At 34.9% G+C, this 23,851-nt stretch overlaps 1 long non-coding RNA gene across 1 annotated transcript in view; it reads right to left on the bottom strand.

The window, feature by feature from the left end:
- Nucleotides 1–311: 311 nt before the first annotated feature.
- The window catches only part of LOC107077343 (uncharacterized), a 68,202-nt gene continuing 44,662 nt past the window's right edge, over nucleotides 312–23,851 (bottom strand). The window contains exons 2-4 of the long non-coding RNA XR_001478391.2: nucleotides 13,029–13,104; nucleotides 4,052–4,145; nucleotides 312–1,052 (exon numbers count right to left, since the gene is read on the bottom strand). This is a non-coding gene — a long non-coding RNA (uncharacterized lncRNA). The remainder of the gene's footprint in view (nucleotides 1,053–4,051; nucleotides 4,146–13,028; nucleotides 13,105–23,851) is intronic.

Raw genomic sequence — 23,851 nt, 5'->3', positions numbered from 1 at the left:
TAAATGTGGAACTAAGATGAAAGATCAGATTTGAACTCAGAATAACTTAGGCACTATTTAGATATCACTGTAAATTCCTAGCTCCAAAATTGAAAGATTACAATATTTAATTTATCAAAAATCATATGAATTACTGTACAATAAACTGCATTTCACATAACATCAGAATTTTTTAAAGCACATATAGTTTTCATTTTAACAGATGTATTTCTAATTAAAAAATAAAACAACAATTTCAAGTTTCTTTGAATTCATTTATATCTTTATTAACTTTATCCAATTACAGTATATTCTTTAAAATTAACCACCACTGTGACATTTAACAAGCATTCATTGTATGATGTTTGTGGATGGACTATAATCATCTGTTTTTGTTTATTAAATGTATCTTTAATAAGTAATTTATTAATTGCTCACTGGTGGGACAAATTAGACAAGTCATTTGAGTTAAAAAGCAATTACTAAAACACTTAAAGGAACATTGAAGGTTTTGGACTTTAAAGTGAGAAGTGCATTTTGAAATCCATTCTAACATAAATGTTTTTATGTACTAAAATTTTTAAATACTAAAATGATAAGAAAAAAACCCCACAAATTCTCTGGATATATTTCTTGCCTGTGCAGATGAATAAGGTGAAAAGATCTAACCCAGAGTACTGTTTGTTCCTCAGTTGTCAAATATTTTTTGCCATGGACAAATGACAAAATTCTCAATAAGAAAGCTCATAGTTTTGAATCCTGCAACCCCTGCGTTAAGGTGAGAGCTACAGGTTGCATGAAATCAAGAAAGCTCATGATGTTACGTAAAATCAAATATCACTTCACTCCCTTCCATTTCCACAGTTTAAACAAGATATTTTGGATAGAAATTCACAGGCTTACCATGCGTGGAAGAGAGAAACCTTAATCCCTTGTCAATTGTAACTCACCTCCCCGATCCTCACATTTTTTCAGTATAATGAATGCCTTCAAACTATTTTAAAAATAAGACCTTACATGCAGTCTGGAGCACTGGAATGACATATCAGGAAAATCACCAATCAGCCATTGAGCTGAAAGGTAAACAGAGAATACAGAATGGTGTCAGCCTGCTGATCTTAAAACACTAGTAGGGAAGGCATGCCTGATGTCAATGTAATATACTGGCTTATGAAGTGTAAATAACAAGATGGTTAATGGCACTCTCATCGATGCTCAGTACTTTCATTGCTTTTTTCCCCATTCGCTCTCTGCTGGTTCAAATACCATTTAAATCACAAATCAGCAGGCACCATCCAGATGCACTGTCTTTAATACCTTTGCATTGCTTTATACTTTAATCTCATTGACCTTCAAAGCAGCAGGTACTAATGCGTAAGATACAGTACAACACACTCCTTCAGAAGACATCCTTTGAATACATTACTGTATGCATCGTAAGGGGGCAAAATCCCTCCAAATAGAGCCACTTTACTGGGGGCTTGATTGAATTAATATTTGTACTACTGGAGTGGGTTGATTTGCAGTGAGAAGAGGAGGCAGTTGGTATTCTAAGACATTTGATGAATGTTCTAGTTAATATTACCTATTTTGCTGTATGTTTTTTTTTACGACTCGATGTATTTTTGACTTTGAATCAATGGTAAAAAAATCAGCCAAAAAAGCAAATACAATTTTTTTTACACACCACATCCTCAGTTGCTGTGTAGCAATCGGGTTCTCCAGTTGTCATTTCAATAATTACGATTAGGTTTTTAATAGCAGTACAATAAATCTAGATTTCCTCTTTTAAATATATATACACGTTGACTATTCAAATATTTATGGATAAATCATTACCAAGTTTAAGAAATTCTCACGGGTTTTGAAAACCACAGATAAATTGTTAGATTTGAGTTAGTACAAATTGATGCTGAGTTAATACAGGAATTTGGGTTCTTTCTCTATAATGCAAATTGCTTGTCAAGTGTGAGTTTGTAATAGAAACATTTTAATCCATGGGTAATGACATTAAAACAATAAAATATTTTCCATTGTAATCATAATTATGCAATAATTAATTTAGCAAAAGTTCTGGATTTTTTTGAATTTAGAGTATACTGTGTTTTTGTTGTCTTTCTTCAAAAAAATGTCCTTGGATTATGAAGCCGATACTAACAGTACCTTACATAGCATTTTATAGTCAACATACAGAATATAGAATGCAACACCACTGTAATTGTAAGCAAAATATTTTAAATCATTCTTTCTGCTATTTTTTAAATAACATTCCATTTTTTTTAAGTGAAACATTTAACATTACATAATGTAATATATTCAGAAGGACAATTATTATTAAAAGCATTAGCTAAGGCTATATTTAATAATAGAATTATTATTGCAATTGTACAAAATACAGAATTGTTAGACACATTAAGATGCTACTTGTATATTAAAAATTGTTGAATATTGTAGTATGGTCAAATTTAGTTAAATAGAACACTATTAATTTTTGGCAGATCAATGCAAAATCACAGGGTTATGGTATTAAAGACAATGGAAAGAGTAAAAAAAGTTAAGAAGAGGCATGGAACGAATAAGAAACATTTGGTTTGTAGTTTAGAGAGTTTGAAGCGTTGTTCTAAGAAGTTTCTTGTGATCCTTGTATCATTAAAACCGTTCTATTCAATTTCAGACAATGTGCTTTCCAATTGTAGTAAAAGTAAGGTCTGAGGGCTTCAACAGGCTTGAGAGGGCTCTTGTCTATTTAAAAGCAGTACCAATCCTTTTTTGTCCTCCCAAAGCTTTCAATAAAATACTAAAGCATGGTAATTTCAAGCACAAATTTGGAGGGAGTGAATCAAAAAAACTTCAAAGGTAGGAATTGGAAGCAAGCTAATAATGGAAATTCTGCTTTCTGTAGCTGAGCTGTAAAGAGTTAAATTGGTTAATCACAAATCAGGGCTAGAATGTTTCCTTTTGGACTCTTCCTTATTGGAAGGTTCTCACTTCATTTTTTTTAAATACATTTGGGAGCTCCTCAATAAGAAGTAAAATATTTTGTCATGTGCTATGGTTTCAGGAAAGTTTGGAAAACCTTTTCAAGGTTACACACTTAGTGAAACCTATTTGAGCTAAAATGAAACATGGTCTACAACAGCAAAACAGAAATCCACAGTGAACACACCACTATATACATTTGAGAAGTTTTATAATTGCAGATAGTTACACTGTCTTAAAAAGTGCTCGAGCTTGATTCTAAATGAGGCTCATTACTGTTTGCTAGTGAATACGTTTAGTTATTCTGCACTTAATGTATGCATCTAAGAGATATAGAGCAAAAAAAGTGATGTCTGAGACTTTTTAAAATAATCTTTTAACACAAACGTGTGTTTGTTGATGTTGCTTAAAAATATTATCCTCTTAACATGTATGAATTATCTGTAAACCAAAAACACAGGTGACATAATTCTAAGCACTATGTAAATGGTTGGATTACTTACAATATTGTTTTTTGTGATCATTTGATTTTTTTGTCAAACTATCCCTTAATGTTGGAGTGTTTTCCCCATTTAGGAATAGTATTACTGTAGAAATCTGAATGGATCTGTCAAGCTGAATAGGTTACAGGTTTCATTACTCATGTTACTAGATGAGAATTCAATTTCTGCTCCCAATATATGATTCAGATTAGCTTCCATCCATTGACTAAATGGAGATATTCGATACTGTCTGCTTGTCAGAACTAGATGGTCTCTTTTAAACTTTTCTTTTTGATTTTGACTTTTTACAGCCAAAACTTGTCTTTGATTTTTTTTTACTTCAGCCGGAACAGACTTTAGACTCTCACGTCAAATGACCTTGAAGTCTCTTTTGAACTTGTTCCCTTCCCAATTTGTCTGAGCTCAAGGTTGCTTTGAATTTGTGTTTTCCTTTAGTTGCATCACCAAACTCTGCCATAAAGACCACACTTGAAGAATAACATCTGTTTTTTTTTTTGCCAGGCCAGAGAGATTTTCTGCAGGAGGGAAGGGGGGGGGGGAGAAAAATTAGGCTGAAAAATCAAAGCTGATGGATAAAAATATAATTTTACCTCTTTCTAATCCTGGGCTTCCAGAAGTGACCTTTGATCCGAGAGCATGTGTGGTATGCTGAGCAGATTTGGTCTAACTTTCATTTCCTTGATCCTGTAAGGCAATAATGAAAACACTGCTATCAGTACCCCAGTTGGAAACATTCTTAGCCTTATTTTGAAGCAAGTGCAGTGGTGAAAGCAGATGCATGATGTATGGGGCTGAAAGAATAGCAAAGTGCAGCCAACCACAGTCAGGGAATGATGGCCCACAGCACAGCATGATAAAACATTACAGAACAGTCAAGAGTATTTGCAGTGCAATTTCATTATTCTAGCATGAAAAAAATAGGTTAGCCTACATATTTGCTGTATTAAATTATCGTTATCTTTTTTTTTTTCATTTTATTACTTTAAGTATTTCTTTGGCTTAGTGAAAGATGGCACATGTAGCCAAGATTTAAAGAAAATCAGCCAAACCTGAAATACAGATATTGACGTATTTAAATCTTGGCAAGCAATGGAAAGAAAACAGGAACAATCAAAATGTTTTTTTTTTTGTTGAAATCAAGAGAATTATGAAAGTAATGTAATTTACAGAATGAGATTATAATTACTGCATCCTGAATGTGCAAAACATATGAAGTCAATACAAGAAGAAAGGCTTGGCCAATTTGCCTCTCATTTTCTTTTAAAATTAAAGAACACTCATATTTTTTAAACCAAAAAAACCTTCATTTTGTTTTCCGTTCCTGGATTTTACTTTGCATTCCAGATGAACTAGTTAAAATTCCAATGACCATCATAACAAATTATCACATTAAGCAGCACAAACAGATGGACTAATATGGCAATTAACAGATTACCACATTTTGCTTAAAACACCTTGTAAATCCTATCAGTACATCATTAGTGCCTGAGTTATTGTTCTTTGTTTTTTTGTGGCATGTGATTGGAACAGTATGCAACTTTGGCTTACCCTTGTGTTTAAATCAGCCTGCAGCATGAGGGAACAGTATATTAATTCATTGTAAGTGAAAATAATTTACTTGCACTATTAATACCACTACATATTTCCTTCACTTTTATAAATATGTAAATCTTTAGGGACTCACATCTATACAGTATATAGAATTACTGATATATTTCTGGCTTCTTTTTTAATGTTTTATACGAGATTGTATCAAAACCCCAATAAGGTTCCTTACATCTAAACAGGATTAAGTACTAAATCGTCTAAAAGTTTGTTCCTTTCATTGTAACTGTGGTACATTTCTAGTTTTTCATAATCCATACAAACTAATAATAAATATAGCAAATTATATCTTATCCATAATAAAGGCTGTGATGCATACAGTGCCTAATGTAATGCTGTTTTCCTTATTTGTCTTTCATTTATTCATTTGTATTAAAGAAGAAACTGTGTATTTTGCATTTTTCTGAAAGGAATTCCAATATACAACCTGCTTTGACATTTATGGAACCTGAAGCCTCTTTTTTGCATTGAACAGGTATTGCACAGGTCAACTTGGGCAAGGGAATGGAAATGAGAAACAAGCCCAGCTTGATTTTTAGGGAGATTAGGAAGGAACCCTACAAATTGGGAAAAAAATGTGCATATGTTTTTGTATTATATTTGCCAACACTCTTTTTGAAATACGTGTTGATATAAGAAAATATTCAGACAGTGGATTTTTAAAATCTCATACACCAGTGAAGAGAATCCTGTGCATGTGTGCTTATTTTATTGTTTACAAGCCTTTTCCACGACCAAAGCATTAAAACACAGTGAGCTGGCTTGTAGTAATTAGGAGGTTAAATGGCAGTCGGTGAAGGGAAAGTGGCCACACAGAAGGATACACCGGCTCTATAAGTCCTTTGGTAGTCAATCAAGGTCACTGGTCAGGGTACTTTTCAGGAAAAGTCAATTTCTCAAGTACCAAAAGCAGGTGGTGTGCCACTCTGCAACTATTTACTGAAACTAAATCAAGGAAGTTAAAAAAGCAAAGGTCATAACCCACAGGAAGAACTGAGGAAAGAATATCCCCTTGTCTGTGTTTTTAACCCCTTTCACCAGCCGCCTGTTTTCAATGTATATTGATAGAAAAGTTCAGGCAGTAAATTTCAGAGGGGAACGTGTCAAAAGCAGTCACTACAGTCTTGAATATTAAACATTCGGTTAAAGCAATTAGAGGTGGTCAACAAGTGAAATTTCTATATGTGATTTTGTGTTTTGTAAATTTTCTCTTTGATATGCATGAACCCTTTTATTAATTTGGTTCTATTCGTATCTTCATTGATATTTAATGGAAAGCAAACTTATTATCCAACCTTATCCATTATTGACTTGAGAATTTGTAGTATTCTCTTTTTTTACTGTTGTACCACAACTAATCATGTACCCAATTTTTTTTTAATGAAATGAAAATCATAGTTTCAGAATTAGCTTGAATCCAATCTGATTTAAATATACTTTACACTGATGTATTCTGAGTAGTTGAATGATATATTTTGGGTTATTACTGGCTTCAGTGACCCAAACCATGATATATTTTCATAACACTGATTACTTAAAATATTTAAGTAAAACATTGTGACCCTTTTATAATGAAATACCCTGATTGAAAAGGCAAAATGTAAAATGTGAAAGGATTTTTTGGAAGATGGGGGGGAAAAAAAGGCTTTAGGTTTATCTGACGAAGAAATATGTAAAAAAGCAGCATAAAATGTGTTTTGGAGATAAAAAACACATACTTTTAAATAAATCATTTTGTGGCTACATTGGCTGTGAACACTGCCTCCTATATGATACTAATTACCTTCTTCTTCTTCTTTTTCACAGCCTTAGTCCCAGACTGTCCTGGGGTCAGCTGCTTTGGTTGCTCTTCTCCATTTGTCTCTGTCGAGCACATCTTCCTCACTCACTTCACATACCTCCATATCTTTTCTCACACAATCTATCCATCTCTTTCTAGGCCTGCCTCTTCCTCTGTTACCTTCCACCTCAAATTCCATTACCCTCTTTGTTACTTCCTCAACGTCCCTCCTCATGATATGTCCATACCACCGTAACCTCGCTTCTCGCATCTTCTCAACCACATCCACCACCCTACATCGTCTACGGATTTCTTCATTTCTGATCTTATCCTTCATTGAAATCTGCAGAATCCATCTCAACATCCTCATTTCAGTTCTTCTCATCAAGTTCTCTTCCCTCTTTCCAACTGCCAAGCATTCAGCTCCATATAGTAATACAGGTCTAATCACAGTCTTGTACATTTTGCACTTTAACTTTCTGGGAATTTTCCTGTCACAGATTATTCCAGTTATTTCTCTCCACTTGTTCCATCCAGCTTTCACTCTTTGTTTTACTGCCTCCAGTGTTTCTCCTCCCTTTACCAGTTTTGATCCAAGGTATTTAAAGTCATCAACTTGTTTCAGTTTTCCTCCATTTGTCTCCTCAACATTGGTCATAGTATCTCCTCTTCTCTCCATTACCATTATTTCAGATTTTTCTGCTAATTACCTGTATGATACTAATTACCTGTATCTTAAAAAAGAGAGGAATTTGAGCAACAGGATTATTTGATTTCTTATACTCTTTCAGAGTCATTGCCTAATTTGTGCCGTGCACAGTTCTGGGGTCTATTGATCTATATAAGTGTACTTGTCTTCTTGACAAAACAGAAAAAAATATGAATGTTATGTGTATAATAAGGATTTATAAAATTAATGTATAGCATTTAAGGCAAGGCAGGCTTGGTCATGGAAGAATGTTAGAATCCTAGACAATGCGTTCAAATGCTTATAAATTCATTTAGTTGTTTCATGACCTGCTGCTTTATGATCTTACAATAAAAATTAGTTCACATATTGAAGAGGTCCTCACATCCTCTCTCAATCCAATAACAAGAAAGCTCTCACCTCTTTGTGTTTGCTCATGTTATGAAATGTCGTAAAGCTACTTCTTAGCTACTTAATTTTGATAGACTCCCACTCAAAAGTGAACCCATTGAGAAGAGTTAAATCTTTTGGCTTAGGAGTCTGGAAAAGACTAAAATGGGAAACAAAAAAAAAAGATGATCATTGAACCCCCTCAGGTCAGATTCTGCAGAGGTCGAGTGACAAGCCTGAAGTGTTTAGCCTCAAAAATAAACAAACAGGGGGAAGCACATAAACAATGGCCGCCGCACCTGCAGGAATGTCAGTTATGTTAAAACGTGTTTTATCCCTAGGCAAGCCACACTGGTTCACTTTTCACCACCACTGACCACGTTAACCAAGGCAGCTGCTGAGGCTGTCTGGCCTGGAGCAAGGTCACGGAACAGACCAAAGGAGACAGAGAAAGGATTGTTTTCGGTCTTGTAGCAAAAACATCGTCAGAGAACCTCTTTGAATCCCAGCTGCAGCTATGTCCTTTTAGCTGATGACTTGACCTGAAATTAACACTATAGAGGGCTGCTCTCCCAGTGATTAGTGGCCTTGCTGTTTAGTTTACTACCTTCATCCACATCTCTACAGAACTCTGTACTTCTAGCACTCAGCCTTACAGGTTGTACGCTAAGAATACTTTTTGGGGAAAACATATTCTTGGTACAAATTAAACTTGATTATGTGGAGGATAAGTAAAGGAAATTGTATAACATCTTCTTAATGGTTCATTTGTAAAACATGTTTCTCATGAAATAAAAAGCGGATTATTTGTACCTATTACTAATTATAGTCAAAGACCTTTAAATACTATCGATTTTATAGAAGCATTGCAAACAAGTGATATCTCTGGGAAATTCACATTCACTCAAACTTCAAATTGCTTGCACACTAAGCTAACTTAAATCATAACATAAATCAGACTGTACCTGAGAAATCATGATATTCTTTCAGCTGACAAGCCAACCTTTTTACAGGGATTCATTTATAGCTAAAGCGACTGATATAAATTTATTCATATCAAATAAAGATATTGTAGTCAATTAAGTGTGAACGTATTCCTGAAGAGTCCCCGTAATAAGATGAATATGCAAATATGCATATTAAACTTTTAAAAGCTTTTTTTTGTTTCGATGAGAACAATTTTTTGATTGCAGCTGTTGGAATGTTTTACCAAGTACAATCTGTGGCAAATTAATTTCTAACTGTATGTGAAACTCTCAATTTATGGCCAAAAGCAGTTTGTATTTTGGAATTGGAGATCAAATATTTTTTTGGAGAAGCTGTTTCCAAAAACAGGACATAAATGTATGAAAAAAGAAATGTTTTTGAAATAATTACCTTGCAAAAACTGTTTGTGAAGAGTTTCTCTATTAATTTTGTATCAAGTAAGGTATATGCAAATATTATCTGAATAAAAACTGAAACAGATTTCAAGCTGTTATAAATGCATGCCTAAATCTGTAGAATAACATCAATCAAGACACAGCAGAGCTTTTTTTAGGTGTTTGAATAATTTCCAAATTGTTTGTTTTCCGAACAAGAAGTCCTCTTTACCTTCACAGTGTTTAACATATGTCTTCATCAGATTGTGCTTTGTAACACAGTGACATTGTCTGTATGCATACAACAGTCTTTTACATATTCTTTTTTTAGTTAGGAAAAAATCCATGTCAATTTTATTTAGACTTGTATCAGTCCCAAAGTGACTACTTCCTTTTGTGTTTAACAAGATCTTTCCTTTTACTGTTCTTTTGAAATTGCCAAAGATTATAAGAAAAACAGACCTACTGTCACTCAAGAACTTTATTGCTCTTTGACAGCTTCACTGTTAAACTAATCAAAGGATACTTTTCTTTTTCTTTTCTGTTCACCACAAAGCCAAGAGAGCTGAAAAAATGCCCTGTACCTGAGACAAATTTTAGAATAGGAATCCCTGAAATTAAAAAGAAATGCCTCCCAGGCTAGTGGGCTTGGATTTTCACATCAAAGGAGAGTCTTTTTTCATTTTATCTACAAATAATTTGTTGGTGCCAGTACCATATTCATGCAGTGCTGGTCATTTCTTATTCACATCTTCAATAAAATGTAATGTCTAGAGCAGTTCATCTGAATTACAGTATGCACCTTTTAGAAGAAATGTGTCAAGTACATCAATTTGACATGAAGAGTTATGAGCAGATGACCTGCATAGTGGTTTCTGATTATTATGTATCAAGCCAAATTCCTTTTCATGCTATAGGAGGAAAATATCTAAAAGTCAAATAATTAGTGAGTATATAGGTCAGATTGTATTGCGTACCAATGTTTTCCTCATTTTTATTAGGGAGGAAGGGATTCCTTTATGATACACAGTGTGCTAAAAAGATGAGACGAATATAAATTCTGTTATGTGCTCAAAATATCCTAAGCTGAAATGTAAAATGGGAAATTGAAAAAAAAATTGAAAAATTAATCAATTGATTAATCGTATACCAACAAGGAAACCTGACAAAATACTGTAAGAAAGAGCCTGCCGCCCTTTAGATTATTGACATGCTTGTAGAAGTTGTCGGAGATGAACTTGGGTAAACAGCTGGAACTGAGCAATTACTTTTTTCAAAGGCAATAACATCTTTAGAATCTGTTCTGGGAACAACCACAAAAAGCTTCAATCATTAATCATTCATAGACAATCATTTTTTTTAACTTAGATTCTGAATTGTGTGAAGTTTCCCTTAAAATTGACCTTTATGTGGTGAATCATGAGACATCGGAGTATGTCACTGAGCTCCTTATTTTATTCCTGCTATTGTCATTCTTGTTTTTTTCCATCATGACCCCACTGCATAGAGACATTGGGGAAGAATGACAGTTAGATGACAGTGACTGAATGAGCTATAGCATCCCAGAGCAATGCCATCTGCAGTATGGTAACAGGAATGCTGACCGAGGCTATGGGTCTCAAACCAATTAAAAATCTTAAACAGGAGTTTACCATTCACACCAAGGAAATGGAAAAGCTCATTATGTGTGTCTTGTCTTCATCTAGTTGACAAGCAGAATGACCTGAATGACTTTGAGAGCAGGTCATGCCACAGCAATATCCAAATGGTTAACTTACCTGAAGGCATGGAAGTTACCTACAGAAATCTAGCTGGATCTTTTGTGTTTCCTAACTTCCTTTATGTCCTATTAAGATCAGCAGATCTCATTGCATCTATGCCTGCCTGGATCTAATAGGCCCTGGACCTTGCTGTTCAAACCTCTTTATTTTACCAATCAGTAGGCTAAACTACAAGCTACTGTACATGTCTGGAACACCTGGACAATAGAAATTGCTGGCCATTGTTTTTACAGAGTGTATTAAACTAAAGCTTTCTCTGTGGTCTGACTCCGGAAGGAATTGATACCTTTCTGATTTATCCTATGAAACTCAGCATTTTACAAGGTGGAAAAAAATCATTTTAGTCTTCCTCTCAAGCAGAGTCTTTTCTGTCCTGTCTGTCCTGCCATAGGTCCAGAATACCAATGAAGGAGGCTCTTCGGTTTTATCTAACTTACTTGGATGACACTGGTTAAAAATGGTCGTTAAAAATCTACCTCCCCACAGATACATGGTTTATGATATATCTATGAAACAGTCAGTGATCTTTAAGGGCTATAAGATGTCTAGAGTTGATGGCCTCTTAATACTTTAATATCTTTTTAAACAAAGTTTTAAAATTTAATATGGTGAAACAGCAGGATACAATACTTCTATTAAATTGCAGAAAATGCCCAAAATATTTTGCACAGCTAATCTAAAACTGTTATCTTTTAGTTTTCCATTGGATTCTTATTTGAAGGAGCACTGTTCCATCAATTTTCCCCTGTTATTGCTTTGTATTGCTTATCGAGATCATGTGGTTAACAAAGGAATTGGAAGAAAGTAAAAAAATGTACAGCTAAATCTTTGGCTTCTTTGTCTGCTTCCAAAATGAGTAATTGTCAAACTGGGGTGCTTAATGGAAGTCTGAGGGTTTAACAAAAGAGCATACTAGAAATAAGCTGTTGTGCAATTTTTCATTAACCAGATACTTTTAATTAACTATTTTACACTCATCAGTAGATATGCTACAGCAAACAAGTAAAATGTAATGTTAAATGCCATATACTGTAGATGACCTTTAGAACAAGTATATCATGAATAGTAATTGAATACTTTAAATAGTTTTATAAGATGAAAAGGAAATGGCAACATGTTCCAGGAGAAAGGAAGCCTAAATTTACTTTTGAATTGTATCAGCATAAGAAATTCTAGAAGATAGGCAATGTGGATTTAGAAAAGGTAGATCTTTTACATTTTTGAAAAAGCATGGAGAGCATACAAGAAAAGCATATGGTTTGCCATAAAAGATGAATAAACTGAAGAGTACACACATCCGTGTTTGTGAACACATTTGGATTAAGAATTGATTGGTTAATAAGAAAGAGATGAGGAGTGATTGTTAAAACTGGAGTGGAGTTAATAGTGTATTACAGGGATCAGTGCTGCGTTTCCTAATTTAAATCAATAATAACAATGTAATAAGAATGAAATGAAAGCAGCAAAAACTGTGAAAACAAACAAAAACTAATCTTATACATAATATTTAATGTAGGTATTTGCAGAGTATTTTATGTAGCTGGAAAAAGCCTGAACTATAAATATAAGTTAGACACAGAGCCTAGAGAAGCTACCCATATGTAGAGGAGTCAGCCTGCCACTAGAGGCCAAGGAGGGCATCTATAATGTGTAAATAGATACACTGGGTGTAAAAGAGCTCTCATGGTCTTAGAGGTGATTGCGTCTTTTATGCAGGCAATAGTTTATTCCTTTTACACTTGAACAGATTAAACTATGAAGAGACTTGATTCAAATACTCAACATTCTCAAGGTACTGTATGGATACAGTGGGCTTTTTAAGGATTAACAATGAAACATTGTTAGAACACATACATTTAAGACTGATATCCAGACATGTTGTTGGGGCTCAAATTGAGTGTTGGATATCTAAGATACTTAGCAGCTAAATGGGGAACCTTACAAAATGTAGCAAGTACTTACCAAAGGAGCCAGGTGGACCCAACACCATCCCTTTGTTTGTTTTCTTAGGATCTCAGGATAGTTTTCTCGGGATAATCTAAATCAGGAAAATGAGTATTAAAATGTATTGCTGAGAACAATTGCTGAAACTTGAAAAATGTAAAATTGCTACTTGAAATTAGATATTGTTCATTACTTTTTGTTAAAATCGTCTTGTGAAACATATGCAGTGTTCTTCAAAATACTCGAAGAATAGGGAAATTTACCCTTTTAATAACAGACTTTTGTCAACCTGCAAGGAATAAGGAATCCATTTGAATTTGTAGCTTTAAGCTGAGTCAGCTGTAAGATATTACTGAAGCTAATTCAGTATCCTTTCCCAAGTGCACTGTTCACCTCAGAATGTCTAATAACAAGCTTAGGTCATAAGCAGTGTGTGGGGAAAAAACAACACTGCACTTCCTTGTCATGTTTGTGTATGTAAAACTGAATATTGGCCATCTATGTTTAACTAGAGGTCATCAATATGTCCAGGGCCAGCAGCACATGATCCAAACAATTAAACATGATTCAATGAAGAATGAACATATTTAGAAATCAGCATCCTGCCATTCTTGAATGCAAATATGTGGCACACAGATGCCCTAGTCTGTGGTGTGGCTTTTCTCTAGAGAGAGCAAGCTGTTGCAGTGGAGGATAGAAACACAGGCCGTGACACTGTTTTGTACCCCCTTGCACATGAGAAACAAAGTGTAAGAAATAATAAAATGAAAGAGTCGATCCTGCGTATTCTGATCTCTCCATTTTCTTTCACAAGTGGGAGTCAGGGCCTGCCCAGAGTGCTTCAGAACCAGGCAGAGCTCTGGTTTGCAAACACCAAAATTGAAACTCACATTAAGTAATGGAAATAACAGTTCTGAAAAAAATGTATTCACAAACTATTGGTGTTATTTTAATTATCGAGAAACAATTACTGCCAATACTGGGATCTAGGCTGCAGTCACAGTGATTTGATTTTGTATCACATTAAGCCGTTCAATTGATACAATTCAAGCCATCTGGACAAAACAAGATTAATGAGAGCAACTCCCACTTCCAAATGAGAAAATCCCAGTTATATTAAAAATAATAATGATACTAATAATGAGTACCAGGTCAGCAAAACAATCATCACTCAATGAATTATGCTATCAAGGTCTTTAGAGAGGATTCCTTCAGAACTGTGCTATTTAGACAAGACTATATGTGAAACACAGGCCTTCTCTTGCACTTCTTCCTTCCCTTTGAAAACAACTGTTCATTTGAGTTTATTTAGCCAAAGAATAACAACACAAAAATGAGTTTAGAGTAGGCCACTTCAACTTCAGAATAGTTATTTCCCCAGGATGTTTTTACACAAGATCATTATGTCTATGAGATTGCAGGATAAGAAAAGGACATTATTTTTTGATTATCACAAATCATTTCTGTACAATCTGCAACCTCTTTAATAATAATAACAACCTCATTTTCTTAATCTATTTTCATTACAATTCCTAGTTAGAAATGGAAATAAAAACACGAAGAATAATACCACTTTCCAAGTTCCAAAGGAATCATAATGATGTTAAATTTTCCTGGACATCATGACAGAATGTAAAAGAAGGCGGCAATGTACTGTATGTGCTTACCAGGCTTGTTTCTGATTTTTACACAGCAGCTACAAGATAGAGCAGCTCGAGTGCTGGCCAAGGGACAGACAGAACCCCATCATCACTGCTCAAGGAGTCACTCTGTGTTCTGGACTTGGGAGCCACACACCAGCTCTGCCGTACTTGCTGAAGTACTCCGCCAGTTAAAAACCACCCTTGAGGACTCCAGAAGTAACTGGTAATTGACACAGCCTTGATTCAAACCAGTGGTATCCTTGTCAGGCACTTCTGTCGCTCATTGCGATGAAGGATATGGTAGGTGAGCCACTAATTTTTCAAACTCAGTAAAATAATTTTGTTGACTAGTTCTCCTATATTTGAGCATATACTAAAATGAAATGTTGAACAGTGTTTAGCCAAAGCACAATTTATTTATTCAAGTAGTCACAGCATACTGTAATAATAATTATTATTGCTTACACGTATATAGTGCTTTTCTGGACACTCCACTCAAAGCGCTTTACAGGTAATGGGGACTCCCCTCCTCCACCACCAATGTGCAGCCCCACCTGGATGATGCGACGGCAGCCATAGTGCGCCAGAACGCTCACTACCCATCAGCTGACAGTGGGGGGGGAGAGCAGAGTAATGAAGCCAGTTTATTGATGGGGATTATTAGGAGGCCATGATTGGTAAGGGCCAATGGGAAATTTAGCCAGGACGCCGGGGTTACAACCCTACTCTTTTCGAGAAACGCCCTGGGATTTTTAATGACCACAGAGAGTCAAGACCTCGGTTTTATGTCTCACCCAAAGGACAGCGCCTGTTTACAGTATAGTGTCCCCGTCACTATATTGGGGCATTAGGAACCACATGGACCACAGGGTGAGCGCCCCCTGCTGGCCCCACTAACACGTCTTCCAGCAGCAACCTTAGTTTTTCCCAGGAGGTGTCTCATCCAGGTACTGACCAGGCTCACACCTTCGTTGGGTTGCCAGTTGTGAGCTGCAGAGTGATATGGCAGCTGGCATGCATCTTCATTATGCTTACTGATATCAGTCCCAATTATAAAGTTACATTTGTTGATTATTATGTAATATACTATAGGTCTTAGTTCTGAGTTACCAGGAATGTTCTCATGGAAATTATATTGCCCCAGAAACATCAATCTGGTTACCAAGCCTCAAATTGTGTATTTTCTGTCTGACCTATTTTTACAGCAAAGCAAATAACTACTATTAACAGCACACAAAACTGATTTCTTGCCACTGTTGAGCAACTGCTATAGATGTTCATTTTTTAACATGTAAAAATCGTCATTATTTTGATACCTTGTCTTCTTCTTACATGCCATGATGCTTTTTTGCTATTTCATATCAGGAATAGGCATGTTATGAGAACTTGCTTTCACTCTTTATTTAAAGTTTTAGCCACTGTCTTCCTCTCCTGTCCACACTGTGTCTTGACACATCCACTAAAGACCAAGAAATGTATACTGTGTCTGCATTTAGACACCACTTGTCAGTATGCCTATCCCAGGCATAATTATTATGCTTTCACTCTGCCAATGATAAAAAAAAATGCTGCGTATCAAGTTTTCAGGGTGTCAATGCAAATGTAATATGAATAAGAATCATTAGCTATATGCATCAGATTGAAAATGACTTGCAAATGTATATGATTGTAATTGCCAAGGACAGGCAAAAAGTTAATACAGTGCTGAATCAAGATTCTAAGATACTCTTCATGCAGTGACTTTGTGAGCCATTAGACCAGAGGATGTGCATATATAAAGAGGTTTCATCTATGTCATTGGGAAGGGCTACGCTCAACTAAAATAACTCCTGTGAGGTGAGTTTTCTAAGGAGCGTGTGAGGGGTCAGGTGTCTGAGGTTAGAGTCTGCCAGGTCTTACTGAAGCTGTGGAGAACCCTTTGAGCAAGATTCAGCTGTAGCACAGCCAATCAGTCCTGGTACAGAAACACACACAGGTGGTGACCTTTTTTGCCTTAAAACATCTTGAAACCACTAACATTCAACGGAATGTGAAGAGAAGCAGACTGTACAAATCCAAACTAACACTTGCAAAAATACCAATCAATACCAGCATTTTTTTCTTTCTTTTCCTGACCTAAAAGGGTTTAGCATTTCAAAATACTTTTTATATATTTAACGATGTATGCATCCGTGTTGATAAAGGTTTCTGGAATGTCAGTTCAGTTTAATTTGTTTTTCAGAACGTTATTCCTCCAAAAGTATTGAAACTGTTTATTATAGAGCTTGGGAAATGAACAAGTCTGATTATTCCAACCAGCCTGGATGGAATTTTATTTATGTAACTTTATTTAATTTGGCAATTGCTGTGGCTTTCTCAAAAACATTTCTTAGCACCTGCATGAACCTTATGTGTGTATTTAAAAGCAAAAACAAAAGCACAGATGAAAAATATTTTTCTTTCTCCCTGATGGGTTTTTCACAGTGTCATCTGTTTATTTTGACACGTAGGAATGACTACATATATTGTAAGGTTGGGATGGATGGCACAGTGGTTTGTGAAATTTATGAAGGGGTAAAGGGTTCTGCATAAATATTGATTTTGGCCTTTTGTTCAAATGCTATCCTTTTCCCCAAGGAAATCATACTATCCAAACTAGCATCTAGCAATACAAACCACCAGCAAGAACTTCTTGTTTTTTTGCAGAGGATTGACTACGTTTCTGAAACAAAGTTTACATTTAAATCGGACAGGGTATGTAGTAGCATAGCCTTCTAATTATGCAGAAGAGTGACTAAATGAAGTGGCCAAGTCACTAAATAAATTTTTGTATTTCAAAATTTCTAGATATATTGATCTAATGGTTTATACATTTTCTCTCTCTGAATATTAAATACAACCAGAATTTCTACTAACTGCTTAAAAAGACCTATAAAAGACATTGAAGTAAAATAGTTATACAATGTCAATTTAATTTATTATATCAGTGATAAACTGCAAACAATTTGAAGTTGAAACATATACACCATCTATCCTTGAACCAGGTTACATATTTTTAAATTGAGGCATAATTAAATAATGATGCAGTTCAATTTAATTGACGTCTAGAGTTTGCACGTTTCTATACATGGAGACCCATAGAAGCCTGAATGTGTACTGCTGTTTAATTTATGATTTCATTCCAACTAATTATGAATTGAATTCCAGGGGTTTACCTGTATGATAGACACTTTGACAGCAATGCATGTTCCATCAGTGCAGTTTTTTTTTTTTTATTGGTGTAGAGAAGAGACACAAAGCCTGATATTAGTAACAGTTTCTATAGGAGACTCGTAAATATTGCAAGGGATTGGGCTAAAGAGAGTAACCTAAACCTTCCACAGACAAATGAAGATTAATGAGTACATTTAAAAAAAGAGCCTCATTACAGAACAATTATTGTTACACTTGCTTTGGAAATCTTTCAGCAAAATACATTTTAATACGTTTTTAAAGGTTTAAAGGTTTTCCTCCCTTTGCAAGCTCATGCAGATGTTGAAGTGTTTGCCTTTGGGTGAATCATATCCATCGTAGCTGACATGTTTACTTCTTCTTCCTGTTCTTTGTCATTCTTTTATCAATTAAGTATAATTTCAGAACAGTAAGACAATATGGAACCCTTCCTTCATTGTACAGTACCACCCATCTGTGTTCATAGTTGTGGCTGTGGTCATAAGTAATTACAAAACTTGAGAATAATTAGAAAAACAGTGATTACAAAAGGGGACACTTTATTCTAAATAGAAAAAGCTCTGTATTATACAGTATTTTGTCTTAGTTTCCCTGACCACTCTAACAATTTTATAATACTTTTTTCTTTCTTTTTATTTTTTGTGGAACTTATGAAAAACCCTTAAAAATAAATTCAGAATATACTCATTTTTTCCTAAAATGTCACACTTTTTTCCTTCAAGGTTTAATTTTCTATGTATTTCGTGAATCTTCAGTCGTAAATTTCACTGAGAAATGCACCATATGGGATTTACAAAGAGCAATAGAAATAACAAGTGGCCTGCAAACGTATTGCACTTTCCACAAAATAGTGTTTCATACTCACACAAAAGTGTGTGCTGTTCTCCTAAATGTACCCTAGTCACTATCATACAATTCTAAATATAACTGACAGTGGCTCTCCTTTTCAAAACATCACCTATGTGCCAGGCTTCTCATTTTACAGGCATTTTGTTAACTGGAGTTGTGAAATCAAATTAATGAACCCTACATGTTAAGAAAAACAAGACATAGGCAAGGCACTCATTTTTGCAGGGTATCCCCACCCAGAAGTAGTCAACAAGTCACAGTGCTAGCCTTGTGTAAAGCTGAGTGATTATTCCCAAAGAATACTCAAGCATAATGCTATGGAGGATTCAGACACCAGACGGCGAAAATAGACACTTAGTGTGTGAAAGCAAAAGGACCTCCTGAGTGTGAAACAAGCTGAATTTAGATGTGTAAATCTGACAGCATGCAGTCTCGTGGCTTTTAAAATGTTATTATTAGATTAGACTATTAGACTGCTTGTAAAAAATATTTCCCTTTTCTTTTAACAGTTTATATTTTGTTGTCATTGTTTTATTGTTATTCAATTTTACACATTAGATAACAGTTAATGAATAAAACATTAGAATATTTAAAAATCTATCAAGATTTTGCAAATCAGCATGTTAAAAAAATATTTTAAGTTTATCGACTGTTTTTAGATATTATACTTTACAAGAACAAGTGACAGTTTTCTGCTTAATATATACCTAGAAATGTTCTTGAATCATTTTTACAACATTTAAAGTATGTGAATATTTTTGTGCATTTTATTTTTTCCTAAAACATTTACAAAGGGCACTATAAACCTTCACCTATTTCTAGCTTTCTAAGTGGTCTTGGAGCCTGTGTGTGATCTGAGGGATGGAACTTATAAATACTTAAAATACTCCAAGATTGTTCAGGCCTTGTACCGCTCTTTAGAATTCCATTTTAAATACAATCATAATCACATCAGTCTAAATATTTCAGAACAAATGGTAAATGTGAAATAACACAGAATAAAACCAAAACCCTGTGATTTAGTATGAAGTTGTTATAGTTTTCCATAGACACACAAAACAACTAAAGGAAAATAAAAAAATAAGATAAAAATAATCCACTTTAATATTTTTGATCCATGTAATGATATATAAAACTGAATCATCATTGTTGATGTGCTAAAAGCCTGAATGTTTTTAAAATAGGAATGAAAGTGCTCATGTCACTAGCAATTTATGACTTACTGTGCTGTTACAGTTAAACTCTGAAAGTCAATATCTTACATTCTGAAAAAAAAAACCTATTAATGTAAATATTTTAGGAATATTGCACAGAAATTTTGGAGGGCAAGAATACTGTATGCAATTTTTCTACAATATGCTTGTGATTTTCCATCTGTCCACTTTCTAACGGCTTCATCCAGTTCACGGTCATGCAGGAACTGGAGCCTATCTGGGCAAAGGCAGGATACACACTGGACAGGAAGTCAGTTCATCACAGGGCACACACAGACACGGGTACGTGCACCCTCACACCTAGGCCAGTTTTCCCATATGTCAGTTAACCTACCAGCATGTCTTTGGACTCTGGAAGGAAACCAACACAAACACGGGAAAACACACAGCCTCCACACAGATAGCACCCCAGGCCCAGAATTAAACCCAGTTCCCCAGTGCTTTGAGGTAGCAATGCTAATCACTGCTCTACCCCTTGTGTTTTTATCATATACTATACAGCAGAATAACTTTGTCAATCATTTAATTTGTACTTCATCTGAACACCAGGAGCTTCGTTGTCTTGATTTGATCTATTGTGCTTTTCTAGCTTTTGGCTTCTGTTTTTTCCAACACGTTTTAGCTCATTATAGGTGACAGAATTAGAAACGCTCCCTCGTTGTGTGATTGTAAATGCACAGTTTAAGAGAATACAAAAGAATTTGCAAACCTATTTTTAACCAAATGTCATTGACATTTCATTTTGTAAAACATCACTTCCAAAGGGAATATTTGACAGCATCACCTGCAAGTGGGGGAAATGCTTCTCACCATTCAAAAGGCAAAACAATTGACAAAAATTGACTGCTAAATCCACACCTTCAAACCCTGCAGAGTATTTCGAAACAAAGATAGTGTTTAGAGACAGTTCAACAAAGTCTAATCAAACAACATGTTTAATTTAAGAGATCAATGAGCCACAGTTAAAAAGAGTCAATTTAAAACAACTGTCTCAGACTCAGCAGTCAGATAAATAATTAAATTAATTAAGGTCTTTTACAGTTGATTATACAATACAATCACAACATTAAAGGTTACCTATAACCAACCTTGGAGTCAGCTTAGAAGTATTACAACTATGTAAGTAATAGGGTTAAAAAAAACAGTTATCTAGTCCTAAACCTTTGTTTGGGATACAAATACCCTTCAGAAGTAGTTAGTTTCTTTGACTATCCATGTCTAGTTATCCCAGTTGCAACAAAATAAACATCGGCATTTGCATTGTGTTCGTACAGTATATCAGGAACTAATTGTAAATGCATGTGGAACTAAGTGTGAGATGGTGGAGGGGAGTCCCCATTACCTGTAAAGCACTTTGAGTGAAGTGTACAGAAAAGCACTATACAAGTGTAAGGAGTTATTAAATATTGTGGATGCACAACTGTTAAACGCTTAAATCTCCAAAATAGAAATTAAAATATAGCAGTGTAATTTCACTAATGTTGCAGTGTAATTTCACTACTGTTTCTAAATGTACAGTTTATGTAAACAAGTAAACATTTGGTTTATTGTATGTTTTAATCAACATTGAATTTTAATCATCTTTGAAAATGATTGTGTATTTCTTCCTTTTGGGTGAGTAAAAGTTTATTTAATCAATTTCAAGTTGTGATAATCCATACACTTCGGTAAAATGCAAAATCGTGAGGTCAGTGTAGCAGACGAAAAGCCATCTTCCAGATAGCTACTGTACATACTGTGCTACTTGTCTTTATGTATGATGGATTGTGTTGCTAAGAAAAAAGTGTACAGGAAAGTTTATTTTTCTCTAATAGACTTTAACAGAACACCTGAAAAGAAGATGGCCTTATCTTAGTCTTCGTATCTTGTCCTTTACTGGTTTATCTTTCTGTCCTCACTGTAACTGCAATCTGGCACTACAAAACAAGATCACTCCACCCCTTTCAACAAGTCTATGATAACAACACCCAAGAATTGAATGTACTGTACTGAAAAGGTTTATTGGATGTTTAGTCATAGTAAATTTGGCTCAACCTTCTTCTCTTGCCAAAAGCCTGCCCCCTGGCTGTAGGACAAGGAGGCTGGGACTCTCGTGCAGAGTGAGATGTGAAGAAAGCAGTCGTTACAAAGGTGGAGATGGAGTGGAGGAGGGATGCAAAAGAGAAATGTGAAGGACAAAGGGCTTAAGTATAATTTTTATAGTTTTTTCTAATTTAGGAAATTATATCAGAAATTATTACAATTTATCACAAAAGAAGCACACTGAACTTGGCCCTGGTCATCCCTCCCATGCTTTCATTGTAAAATCCATTAATAATATGTTGGTATTTTTGGCAAGAGACAAAGGAACACTCAAAGTACTATACATGAGATTAAAAGCCTTTATTGCCTTTTTAAAAAGAATATTCAAAAATTGACTTAGTAGTCAGCTAAAATGAGTAGGATAAATGTGTAAGGGTAAAAATAAAGAAAATAATTTGGATGTTATTTCTCTCTGTGGACATTTCTTCACTTTGCCAAGAAGGGAGGTGATGGAGTTTGGTCTTTGTTTCCCTACAACTTATTCTACTACAGCAATAGCAAACACCTTTGCTACTGATTAATAATACTCCAATTTTCTTACGTTTAGAAGCTTGAGCCAGATTCCAGAAGAGCCAGGGGCCTCCCTTCAGGTCAGACCAGCTAAGCAGATAGGTTCTGGCTCTTCTGCATTTCCAAACTGGGTAGCAACATGAATGATGGAAGCAGAAGAATACCAGACACAGCACAGAAACAATCCCAATCTCTGCAAATAAAAACACAGTCCTTCTTTTAGCATTCCTATTCGAAACGCCAACTAGATGGGCAATCCCAATTGGCATGTTTTCGAAGGATTACTACCAAGAACCCTCACCTCCATTCTTCAAATACATTTTTTGCTTTTTCAGACATGTATCATAACATGTTAGTGTTTGAGCAGTCTCTTTGTACATATGTCATATATTCAGGTATCCATTCTATGAAGACAATAATTGTAAGCATCATTTTTATAAAGCACCTTAAATACAAATTAACTTCAGCTGTACAAATCAGGAACAGAGGTACCGGTTATCAGAATTATAGATACCATTTTCATTTCAGTGTCATTGTACAATATTAAACATTACCCTTAGTGCCCTTATTTAAATTACCTGAATATTTGAATGACCATTTTTCTTCTATTAAGCACCGCCATCCTTGCTCCATAAATCAATTTTTACCTTCCGTAGTTGATGGATGCCATGTAGAAAGTGGTTAACTTTGCTTTTTTGTTTTTTCTGTTCATGATGCAATACCAGTGAACATTATTTTATTGTTGTTGTTAATGTTATTTTTCTCAAAGCGATGTCACTGGCATCACTCGCTGTTTCTCTCATTGCTGTACAGTCACATATGAATTACTCACTCATGTCTGGTGCTGATGCACTTTCAGTTTATGGGGCTTGAATGATAAATATAAACATGAATTCTGAAAGTGCTAACGTCTTAAGATAACTTCCTTGATTATTATAAGACTTTGAAACCATACCGTTCCAATATTGAAAAAGAATAGTTAGAATTTTAAGTAGCTACAAATTTATTATATGCAGATCAGTAATGATTATGGCAAATAAAATTCCAGTTCTGGCTTTAGAGAAAATGGCACCATGAGCAAACCTTTGCTTTGTATACTTGCTTCAAAAGATTATTTCAGAAAGGGAGCTTATTTACCATTTCTCTTAAACAGCCCTTGCAATTGATACACAAAACCAAATTAGCTGAGATAAGATAACCTTTACCCAAGACGTTTATTTACTGAACACCCTCTTGGCCAAGGCCTTGCAGACCTAACCTTGGTGCCCACCCATAGGGGTCAGCCTTGTCAAATGCAAACTTATTTGTAACACTGTTATTTGTTTGTAGGCAC

The sequence above is a fragment of the Lepisosteus oculatus genome, chromosome 4, assembly GCF_040954835.1.
Source record: "Lepisosteus oculatus isolate fLepOcu1 chromosome 4, fLepOcu1.hap2, whole genome shotgun sequence".
In the NCBI taxonomy this organism is placed as follows: Eukaryota; Metazoa; Chordata; class Actinopteri; order Semionotiformes; family Lepisosteidae; genus Lepisosteus; species Lepisosteus oculatus.
This window is presented reverse-complemented; position numbering and strand designations above follow the sequence as displayed.